Below are 12,007 nucleotides of genomic sequence, written 5' to 3'. Positions count from 1 at the left end.
CCCAGATAAATAAGTGACTAAGCCGAAGGAAAATGAATAAATGAATGAATTGCCTCTTTACCTCATTGTTGACCATATCTCAGCTTTCGGAAATGGAGAGGAAAAAGGGATTATAGGGAATTAAATAAATGTTTGATAGCATCTAACATCATTTTTGAGCTTGATATATAGCCAATGAGTTCATTTAAAATATCACTGTTGTAAAATAGGTTAGGAAGACTTTGCTTGTTGTTTATTCTGCAGAAACTGAAGTTCAAACCACAGGAGAGAACAGGGGGAGAAGCCAAGGATGTGTGCTGGAAACATTATCACTGTGAATCGCTGGATTATATGAACATCATCCTCCCCATATCTCATTAATAATCACAATAACAAGAGGGACCATTTTGGGAAAGATTCATACGTATACTGGGACATTTATTTATGAGTGTGAAGAGGGATTTGGGAAATAGTGTCACAATTGGATGATAGGCCAAATATGGATGTTGTTTATAAGGTTATACCAATACCACACATGGTTTTAGACAGACAGACAGACACATGCTTTCTGGATGCTGAGGTTTGAACCTATCAGCATCACTTCTGCTGTCATAAGCAATTTAAATTCCACTGCTGCCAAACCGAACTTTTGCACATGAACTTCTGCCAAGAGTTTGACACTAACCAATTCATTTCACTTTAAGTGCAGTGTGTCCTGATATTACCCCTAATGATAAATACCACTCTGTTGAGCCAAAAGACGAAAAGGATCACATTGCAAACCGATCATTTTCCCCCCCTGTCAGCAATGCGATGGTCATTTCCATGAACACTCACCAAAGATTACTCTAAAAACCACAAGCAGATAAATCCAGCCTCTGGTGGATGTAAGATATACATGCCTGATGGTAAAGAGCATAACAAATAGAATTGATTTAAATATATCTAAGCACACTGCAAAAGTAGATATGATTTTCTCACTTAGAGTTTGTGTCTTGTGGTCCAAATATATATACTGTATATACCATTCTTAAATCAAGATTCATTTTTAAGACAAGTAAAACATACAATTTTGCTTTCAGAAATTATAAGTCAAAGTTAAGCTATTTGATTCTTAAAACAATAATCTGCCAAAGGGATGAGTAAAATGCAGTGGTGCAAAGAGTACTGAAAAATCATACTCGGGTAAAAGTACAATTACTTGCCTAAAAATGTTGTGCAAGTAGAGTAAAAGTATCTGTTGTAAAAATTACTCAAAGTATGATTAAATAGAGTATTATAATTACGAGTATTATTTGAGTATTATTACACTATAAAAAACTGATGCATTTACCTCTAATTTGTGGATGTGTGTAAATGTAAAATTCTGTGGTGCCTTTAATTATTGCCCAGCAGGCACACAACATCATAAGATGTTAATATTAGGTTCTTTTAAGTTGTCAGATGAGCAAAATTCAATGTCTAGCCAGCATCTAAGAACAATGTTATTCTGATGTCCAATGACAACATGACTATAGTATTTTGATGATTTTAAGTGGTGTTAGAGCGTGACCAAAATCCAACTTCGAGCCAACATCTTAAACCAACATCAAACTGACGTCAAACACTGACATCTATTCATCAGGTGTGGCACCAAAATCCAATGTCTTTAAGCTGTAACATCATTAGACGTTGATAATTGGTTGCTTTTAGGTTGAAAGTTGGACCTGTTGTTAGGTTCTGACGCCAACCCAATTTTTTTATTTCCAAACACAATGCAACGTCTCTACAACATTGGGGTACAATTTCAATCTGACGTCTTGTTGACATCTTGAGCTTGCTTGGTGTTTAAGGCCATTTCGGTCAAAATAAAGTAGTGACTGCAGTTTGAAAATAGTGGAGTAAAATTACAGATACAGCACTAAAAATGTACTCAAGGGAAAGTAAAAGTACACATTTTTAAAACTACTTAGTAAATTACAATTCCCGAGAAAAAAATACTCAGTTACAGTCATTTGAGTAATTGTAGTATGTTATTTTATACCACTGGTAAAATGCTGTTTTTACTTGTACTTAATTTTACTTATACAACTGGCAATATATTTTGCTTGTTAATGAAAAACTCACATAATTATGGCCTCTTTTTTCTTAAAACAAGACAAAAATGTTATCTGGTTAAAAAAATACTTAGAATTTTTTGATATCTCAACTAAAACAAGACAAGCATTATAAAAAGATTACATTGGAGTACACTGTCACTCCCTGAGGAGAAAACCCACATTGTTGCTCCATCTAGCAAGATAAAAAGGTCAGAATTAATCATTTGTAAGGCATCTGTCTTAGCTTTGCTGCATAAACAGTTAGTGTGTGTGTTTTTGTGTGTGTGTGTGTGTGTGTGTGTGTGTGTGTGTGTGTGTGTGTGTGTGTGTGTGTGTGTGTGTGTGTGTGTGTGTGTGTGTGTGTGTGTGTGTGTGTGTGTGTATAATGGCAGAGTGACTCAGTAATCGCTAGATGGAGGCCATGCCTGCTCTCTTGGACATGTGGTACCATGGCAACAGATAAATCATAACAATTATGAGCATCATCGTGGGCTTGAGTGATGGATAGATGATGAAGGGCACTCAGTGCGAGATGAACAGTTTTTATGCAAGGTCAGAGGGCAGGCCATATGAAGACCTGCCAGAAGCAAATTTTCTCACAGTTTACTCATAATAAGCTACAGTTAGACATGTGCTTCAGGGAAAATTTATTTAAAAACAAATGCAGACAAAACAGATATTGTGATGTTCGAGCATCATTAAACATGCAAAATGAAAGTGTGATTCAGCTGAAACACATTTAAAGTACTCATTTCTCCCCAAAGAAAGCGAATAAAATTTGGGGTCAACATTATATGCACAACCTCATTTTTTCTTACAGGCTACTTCTAAAGGCTGATTTATACTTCTGCATCAAACGCCGGCATATACTACGGCGTTGACGCATAGTCCTTCGCTGTGGCCATCGGCGTCACTGACGTGCACCTCTCAAAAAAATTTATCTACACGTCGCAACAACGCGTAGCGCAAGCTCTGTGATTGGCGGCTTGGTAGCGCTGACGAGTCTGGGCGGGACTGAGAGTCGCGCGAGCGGCGCTAGCCCAATGGAGCGATTGTTTACAAGTGTGGAGTCCCGTGAAGGAGCTCCGGATGGAAAGTTTTGTTTTGTGTTTACCTCATAGTTAAAGTTCTTGCACGTCCGCCGGTTCCTGCCTCAAAATGAGCGAGTTTAAACCACTTGTACATCCAGGAAGTGTTCAGGAAAAGCAAAACGGCAGCGAGGAAACTCGACACAGAGGAACATTTACACCTCACTGCCAACTAACGTTTCGGAAGTGTAAATGCAGACCAACAGAGACAGCGCGCAGAAGTATAAATGCACAGCTACGGGCGTTGCATGCGTCGTGGGTTACGCCGGTCACTTGACGCAGAAGTATAAACCAGGCTTTAGTCATACATTCTAAAGCACATAAAACCCTGAATGAGATTAAAAAGAACACTTTTCAAAATGATTTTTAAAACATAATAATTTCAGATTCATCCCAGCAATATTTAACTGAAAGCCAAACTTTTCAGTTTTTACTTTTGCAAGATGATGAGCGGTTTAAAAATGAAGTCCTGTGAGAAACCGGGGAAGTGTCATTCAAAGCAAGGGATACTTATTTTTCTACTTATTTTTCTGATTGCTGTAACCTTCAGAAATGTTGGCTGTATTTTTTCCTAATGCTACAATCACTTGTACTCTAATTTTGATCACTGTGTTTTCCATAAAATAAAGGGTTTTTGTTGCAGGAATTCTTTTGTTATTTTATTCTGGTTTACTACCATGGTAGAGCCATATCTAAAATCTTTTCATATTTTAGCTGATAATTACTACATTATTTAATAATAATAATAATAATAACCAAATTTTTTCACATTATTTTCTATATATATTTTTTTCTTCTGGAGAAAGTCTTCTTTGTTTCATTTTGGGTGAAATAAAAAGAATTTATTATTATTATTTTTAAAACATTTTAAGTTCTTTTTTTTTAGCCGCCTTAGAGGCCAAGTTGAGAGGCACCTTTTTTTGAATGTTTTACTAATGGGCGCAAGCATTTTACATGCTGCTTAAGCGCCCTGTGCGCCTTGCGTTTTTGCCCTTGTGCGCTGTGTGCTTGCAGTTGAAAAAAGTCCACTTTAAAAGGCACGTTGTGTCAGTCACAACCGTTTTAATCTCCAATCAAAGGAAAGCAGAGGCGGGGTTTCCATTGAGGTGTTTGCAGTGTTTATGTTGTCAAGACAACAACAAAGACTTTTGAAGATGAAGGAGAGACTTGTGGTTGCTGTTTTGGGTTATCCAAAGCTGTATGACTTCACAAATCTTGAATATCACAATATTATTAATTATTAAAATTATATTAATATCAACAGCAACACTCTTAAACAATACCCAGCTGATCCAATTGTTGCCTAGTGACATGAAAAAGCAGTGTGCCTCATGTTTTTGGAACGTAAAAGCGTGTTCGGTGTGATTGCCTCCTTAAGCAATATTTTTTTTTGATTGTCTACTGAACAAATCATTGTTATATAGTGACTTACCTAATTACTGTAACTTGCCTAGTTAACCTTGTTTAGCCTTTAAATTACACTTTAAGCTGAATGTTATACTGAAAAATATGTAGTAAAATATTATGTACTGTCATCATGGCAGAGATAAAAGAAATCAGTAATCAAAAATTAGACTAAAATTAAATTAAAACTATTTTGTTTAGAAATGTGTTAAAAAAAACTTATTTCTGTTTAAAAGAAATTAGGGAATAAAATATACAGGGGGGATTTTAATTCTGACAGTATATTGTTCTCTAATTTTGATTTCCACAGTATAATTTAATTGTTGAATAAAACTGTCATGCTTCCACAGAATTCTTATAGGCGGACGTTTCTTATTACTTTAACCCCACACCGCCTACCAAAAGTATAAAGACAAACATTAAAGAAATGTAAGAGCCCTAATGCCCTGGCCTGACAAATAAACCTGGAGCGTGTTCCCTGCAGATACCTGACAGAGACAGAGAAAGAAAAGAGAGAGAGAAGCTTACACAAGTGCAATTCCAAAAGGTAATTTTAAAAGTATACAGCTTTTCTACTGCAAAGAGATTCAGCGAAGAAAAGCAAAGAGATATCTGAAAGACAAACATGCTGGAGGTGAAGAAAAAGAATGCCGGGACATGTACTTTAGTCTGGAACCATGCAATGGGGGTCAGATTATTAATCTTTTAAATCATACAACCAATAATTAAGGTAGTTGTTAATTATGTTGTAATTTTTACACCCCAGTATAAAATTTTTACTGTCAACTTAAGAATCGTTAGGTTCTTCCACCACAATCACTTTATAATCACCCGAATGTCACAAATCCCATTCCAGTGAATCAACCAGGTACAAAAGCACACACCGCCATTCAGTCAATGTCTGGCCTCGAACAAGAAATAGGACTAAACCATCTTCTCAACTGTGTGTATAGCTTGTAAGTTTACCTCCATTCCCCAGCCATCTCCAGTGTCTTGTCTCCAGTATATTGCATTCTGTGTGTTCTCCTGTAATTTCTCCATTCAAAGGCTTTCGTCCAGGTCGTCAACTCAATCTGCAAGCTTAGCTAACTCTTGTCAATATAGATATCTTTGCTATTGATAACTATATTGAGTGATATATCTTTATAGATGTATGTTTCTTCCTTTGTTAAAGAGGTTTGTGCTTCCTAATCACAGTCTCTGACTCCTTCACACTCGTCTGTATGAGACAGTGGTGGACAGTAACAAAGTATTTTACTTCAATAATTTACTTAAGTATATATTTACATATCTGTACTCTAACTATATATTAAACTGTAAGAAAATATGTATTTTTTGCTTAATTAAATTTCTTGATTGAGGCTGAGTAAAAACTTTTAAGGTGAGAAAATGTCACCTGCTCAGAAATTAGATGTGTTGTTTATTTATAAACAAACCAATTTTTTTTTAGATTTCCTGTTAAATTGGTTCAAAAATTGCACAGAGCCATTAAATTGTGAAATTAACTGACATCTCTTCATTAGTCAGCAACTCACTGATTCAAATGATCTATTCAGGGATGCGTTTCCCAAAACCATCGTTAGCCAACTAAGGTCCCAAATTCCATTGTTACAAACATAGATCGTTGGTTTGCCGTTTCCCAAATCCATCATTCCAACAAACATACTTTTATTTTTATATATATATATTTTTTTTGATTTAAATATTTTCCTAATTATGTTTAACAGATCAAGGACATTTACCCAGTATGTCTGATAATATATTTTTTTCTTGGGAAAGTCTTCTTTGTTTAATTTCAGTTAGTTTCATTTTGTAAAAAAAAAAAAAAAAAAAAAAAAAAAAAAAAAAAACATTTTAAAGACATAATTATTAGCCTCTTTAAGCTAACTCTTTTATTCAATAGTCTACAGAACAAACCATTGTATTACAATAACTTGCCTGATTACCCTAACCTAATTAACCTAGTTAAACCTTTAAATGTCTCTTTAAGCTGTATAAAAGTGTCTTGAAAAATATCTAGTGAAACATTAACTACTGTCATCATGGCAAAGATCAAATAAATCAGTTAGGTTAATAAAACTAGTATGTTTAGAAATTATTAATACGAATCTTCTCTCTGTTAAACAGAAATTGGGGAAAAAATAAACAGGGGGGCTAATAATTCAGGGGGGCTAATGAATCTGACTTCAACTGCACCCCTAAGAAACGGGACAGCACTACAGCATGTCATCGTGAGCTCTTGCTTCATATGAGATTGACGACCTGCTGTAGATATTCCAGTTGCCTTAATTTTTTGGTATTTATCTTCAGGAAATCACTGAAGGCATATATCATGTTATCGTAACGATCTAATGTGGCAATAAGATCGTAACTGTACTGTGCATTTACACCATGGCCCTTTTAATCTATGTAAACACAAAAAACAACATTAACATTATAGCAGACACTATAAAAAGCAATTGACAGAATGTTGTGGGACTACTACACAGGAGTTTTTAACATGGATTATAGATTAGAGCCAAATTTTGTGCTTTTTTTTTTTTTAACTTGACAATAAGACAGAACATGGTTATGAATGTATTAAAGCATATGCTTGTTTGATGTAAAAATTCATAATAATGACAAGAAAATACTAATTTGTGGATCTCCTTACTTCTGGGTGCAGCTATGCTGCTGTTGTGGCTGGTGTATTCTGGGACATTTTCTTACCCCTTGGTTTGAGTGTGGTCCAAAAAAATCTCAGTTTGAAGGGCTATCTACCCCTTCCCCATACCCCCTTAGAATTGGGACACCCCTATCTTCACATGAATTTGCTAATCGAGGGGGAAGGGCTAAGGGGTAGAATTGGGATTGGGCCTATGTTTACTATATGTAACTATGCCAACTTGCAATCATTGTAGTATTAGTAGACTGCCTGTTTAACATCTGCAAATATTTTGTTAGTCTCTGAAAATACATTTTACAGATTGTAAGTTTATAAAAAAAGCCATCTTTATTTACTAACCATAATTACTAATACTGTACTGAGAGTTAGCATGTTTCATTTGGTAGACTTGAATATTAAAACAATCTTTGTTGCATTTGCTGGGATAGAGTTGTTCATTTGAATAAGTGAGAATACTGCTATCTGAACAAAACAAGCAGATAAAGACTGTTGACTTAAACAACACTTAAATATGAACAGAAGACATCTAAACAATCACAATCTTGCACTGTACAGTTCAACACAGAAGTCAGAAATATTTCTTCTTTCTCTTTTTTTTTTTGGACTATTTAACACATTTAATAAGCTCTTCACAGGTCTCTTTCCTCTAAAAAAACAATCTCGTTTATGCAAATAAAATGAGCCCACTCAGTACACCGCATAGGTTCCACAAAAATGGTTCATGTTCTCCAAACACAAATCTTTTAGGTTAATGTACATGTTTATACAAATTTAAGTAGATCAAACATATCAACAATTGAGTTTTCCCCCAAATAAATCAAGATACGTGTTGATTCTGCTTATTTTAAGTAAAAAAAAAAAAACTTTAAACAAGCAGCAAAAAAATATTTTTTGGGCGTGACGTGCTTACATGAAATAAATATGTATGTTAACACTGTAAAAAAAATCTGGTTGCCTTAAACTTTTTAGCTGAATCAAATTAACCGTATGAGTTCATTGAACTTATGTTAAGCTGACTTAAAACACCTTGCATAACTTTTTTTTTCCATCAAATTTTTCTTTTATTTTGTATTTTTTGAACACAGAAAAACATGCCGTAGACAATCAGCATGAAACAGAATGTGTAGATATACATACATAAACCAATATACAGTTGTTAAATAATAGTATCAATAATAGCATCAGCCTTGACAACAATGTAATCAGTAAAAAGGAAAAACGGAAGAATAATGACAAGGACATACTATTGCAAATAAAAATGACAAATAAAATAAATTAATACATATATACATATATGCACACACATACATACATACACATACATATATGCACGTACACATACAAACAAACACACATACACCCAGATATGCATACATGCACACATACATACACATACCCATATAAATATGCACACATGCATACACATAAATAAAACAAATTTCAAAACCAAAAAGGCAATGAGCCAAATCTGTACTTAGTGTTAAGTAAGGTTAAGAATAAACCAATCGAAAATAAAAAATTAAATAGAAAAATGGTGATATACACATAGATATAGGTATTTAAAACTGTGCTGAAAAAGGTCTACGACAATGAACGTTATTAGAAGCCCAAACAGGGAACCTTAAATTACTATGAAAAGAGAAAAACAAGAAAAGAAAAGAAAAAAAAGTAAAAATAATGTAATAATAAAACATAATTCTAATAAATAATAAATGAGGGGAAAAAAAATTAATAAAAAAAAATAAAATAAAAAAGCCTGGAGCCAGAAGATCATGCTTTTTGATGTCTCATGGATTCAAGTTAGTAAATCTTTAAGTCTGTGTAAAGTTTGCGCCCAAAGTCTGATGGTGTCCTCTCTTGCACCATGGATGCGAGCAGTGGACATTTCCATATATACAATGTCAATAAAAGTATTAATCCAAAAATGATGATTAAGAGAATGAGGGGGCTTCCATCTTGTTGCAACTATTTTCTTGGCTGCAGTCAAGCCAGCTAAAAACACTCGCTTTTGAGTTTTATTAAGTTGAATGCCAGAAAAATCATTTAAGATGAAAATAGAGGGGGCGAGAGGGATTGAAACGTTTAGTAGTGAAGATAAATTTTGTTTAACCATATTCCAAAAGTAACCAAGCCCAGGACAGTCCCAAATCATGTGAAAGAATGTACCAATTTCACCTGTGTGACAGAGAGTGCATTTAGGATCAGGTTTAAGCTTCATGCTATAAAGTTTGCGTGGAGTAATATAAGTCCTATGGATGAAGTTTAAGTGAATCTGTTGATGATCAGGATTTCTGGACGCAAGCATTACCATTGCCCAGACTTCATCCCAGTCAAAGGTGGGAGACAGTTCTGAGATATCTGATCTCCAAGAGGAGTCTAATGACAGAGGGAGGTACATTTTTTCCGAAAAGTATGTGTATAGTTTAGAAACCAATCCCCGTGTTCCTTGAGAGTCATCCAATAGTTTTAACAAGGGGTGTTTTTTAAGAGGAGCCATCCAAGGGACCCCATAGGTTTTCATGGCTGCCCTCAGCTGTAAGTAAAAGAAAAAGGAGGAGCTTTGCAGATTAAACTTAATAGAAAGTTCTTTGAAAGTATAGAGGCCCTTTTCGCCTATTAGGTTACCTAATGAGTGAATACCTTTATCATACCATTGTCGACACTGGCCAAATTTAATTGGGTGTTTACCAATTAATAAACCGTAGTTATTAAAGATAGGAGAACAAGGATTCCAGTTTGAATGTATATCACAGACTTTTTCTGCTGCTTTCCAGACTGAGAGAGCGTGTGATATTAAGGGACCAAAACTGAGTTTGCACTTGTTTTTAGGTATATTAGCAAACAAAATCTCATTCAACTTCAATGGAAGAACCAAATTTTCCTCCAGCGAACGCCAAGAAACTTCAATTTTATCATCAAACCAGCAAAGTAAGGGACGAAGCGTGAAGGACCAGTGGTAAAGCTTGAAATTTGGGAGTGAAAGTCCACCAGCATATCTGTCTCGTTGCATTATAGAAAGTTTAAGACGTGGTCGTTTGCAATTCCAGATAAATTTTGTAATTACTCTCTGTAGTCTATCCCAGAAATGAGAAGGAGGTGGAAGAGGCAACATAGAACTCACAAAGTTAATTCTGGGCAGCACATTCATTTTAATAATTGAGACACGTGATCTAAGAGAGTTTGGTAAAGATGACCAGTTTTCTAAATTACGTGAAATTTTTGATAGTATGTCCTCGTAGTTGGACTTGATGATATACTGTAATGAAGAGCCAATCATAATACCCAAGTATTTAAATTGTTTAACTACAGGAATACCTAACGGGGATGTAATTTTTCTCATTGCATCGTTTAGCGGAAGAAGTGCTGATTTTGTCCAATTTATTCTGTATCCGGAGATCTTACCAAAACTGTCAAAAATTGATAAGATAATAGGAATAGACTGTGAAGGTTTACTTAAATAAAGGAGGATATCATCTGCGTATAGAGAAATATGATGGCTAGTCCCACAAACCGTAATTGGGGTGATGCCTTTGTCCAAGCGAATGGTCTGTGCCAATGGCTCAAGTGAAAGCGCAAATAGAAAAGGGCTTAAGGGGCATCCTTGTCGTGAACCTCTAGCTATATTAAACAATGAAGAGCAAATGCTACCTGTTAGAACCATGGCTGTGGGATTTGCATAAAGGGCCTTAATCATATCAATAAAGGAGGACCCCAGACCCATGACTTCCAGCACTGACCAAAGATACGGCCACTCAAGACGATCAAAAGCTTTCATGGCATCTAGGGAAAGGACGGCAGTAGGATGCGTTGAGGAGGATGTACTATGTATAATATGGAGTAATCTTCTGACATTATCTGATGCAAGCCTAGATCTAATAAAGCCGGTCTGATCACAGTTAATAAGTTTGGTCATAATGGGTTGAAGTCTTCTTGCAAGAAGTTTTGCATAAATTTTAAGGTCAGCATTAAGTAAAGAAAGTGGCCTGTAACTTGTACACTCATTAGGATTCTTGTCCTTTTTTAGCAAAAGCGAGATAATTGCAATATTGACATTACTGGAAAAGGACCCTTTTTCAATAACAGCTTGGATCATCTCAAAGAGTAAAGGCCCCAGATTATCCCAAAAGGTAGTATAGAATTCTATAGGAATTCCGTCCAGTCCAGGAGATTTGCCGGTACACATATCCAAAGCTGCTTCCTTGAGCTCCTCAAAAGTTATGGGGTAATTTAAACTTAGTGAATCTTCTTCAGATAGTTTAGGAAGTGTTATTTTGTTTAGGAAACTATCACATGCATCTTGGTTATGAGATATTTCCGAGCTATATAGTTCAGCATAAAAACTGCGAAAAGTAGCATTTATTTGTGAGGGCTCATTGAGAGTTATACCGTCTTTTGAATTAATTGAGCTAATATCTGTAAAATGTTCGCTGGACCTTAATCTAAGTGCAAGTAAACGACTGGGTCTTGCCCCATTAAAATAGTAAAACTGACGTGTCCTGTGTATTAAAAATTCAGCACGCTGCTTCATAATATCATTAATCTCCTTTTTAACAAGGTCAAACTGAAGCTTAACATCATCATCATAACCTTGTTGCAAAAGAGAGTCCAAGGCAGAAAGTTTAGCCTCTAGTTTAAGTAATTTTGAAGATCGAGCTTTCCTTATACTTGAAGCATAGCAGACTGTAAAGTTCCTAATAAAACCCTTCACAGCATCCCAGAGTATCCTTGGGTCATCAACTGAACTTTTGTTTATACTGACAAAGTCTGTAAGTTCGTTTAAAAACTTTTTTCTG

General features: G+C 35.2%; 1 protein-coding gene across 1 annotated transcript in view; it reads right to left on the bottom strand.

Moving 5' to 3' along the window:
- Positions 1-7,084: 7,084 nt before the first annotated feature.
- The window catches only part of LOC141376138 (uncharacterized), a 1,104,960-nt gene continuing 1,100,037 nt past the window's right edge, over positions 7,085-12,007 (bottom strand). Inside the window, exon 6 of the transcript XR_012385424.1 lies at positions 7,085-8,240. The gene's annotated coding sequence lies outside the window, so the exon portion shown is untranslated. The remainder of the gene's footprint in view (positions 8,241-12,007) is intronic.

This window comes from Danio rerio, chromosome 9 (assembly GCF_049306965.1).
Source record: "Danio rerio strain Tuebingen ecotype United States chromosome 9, GRCz12tu, whole genome shotgun sequence".
NCBI classification, from domain to species: domain Eukaryota; kingdom Metazoa; phylum Chordata; class Actinopteri; order Cypriniformes; family Danionidae; genus Danio; species Danio rerio.
This window is presented reverse-complemented; position numbering and strand designations above follow the sequence as displayed.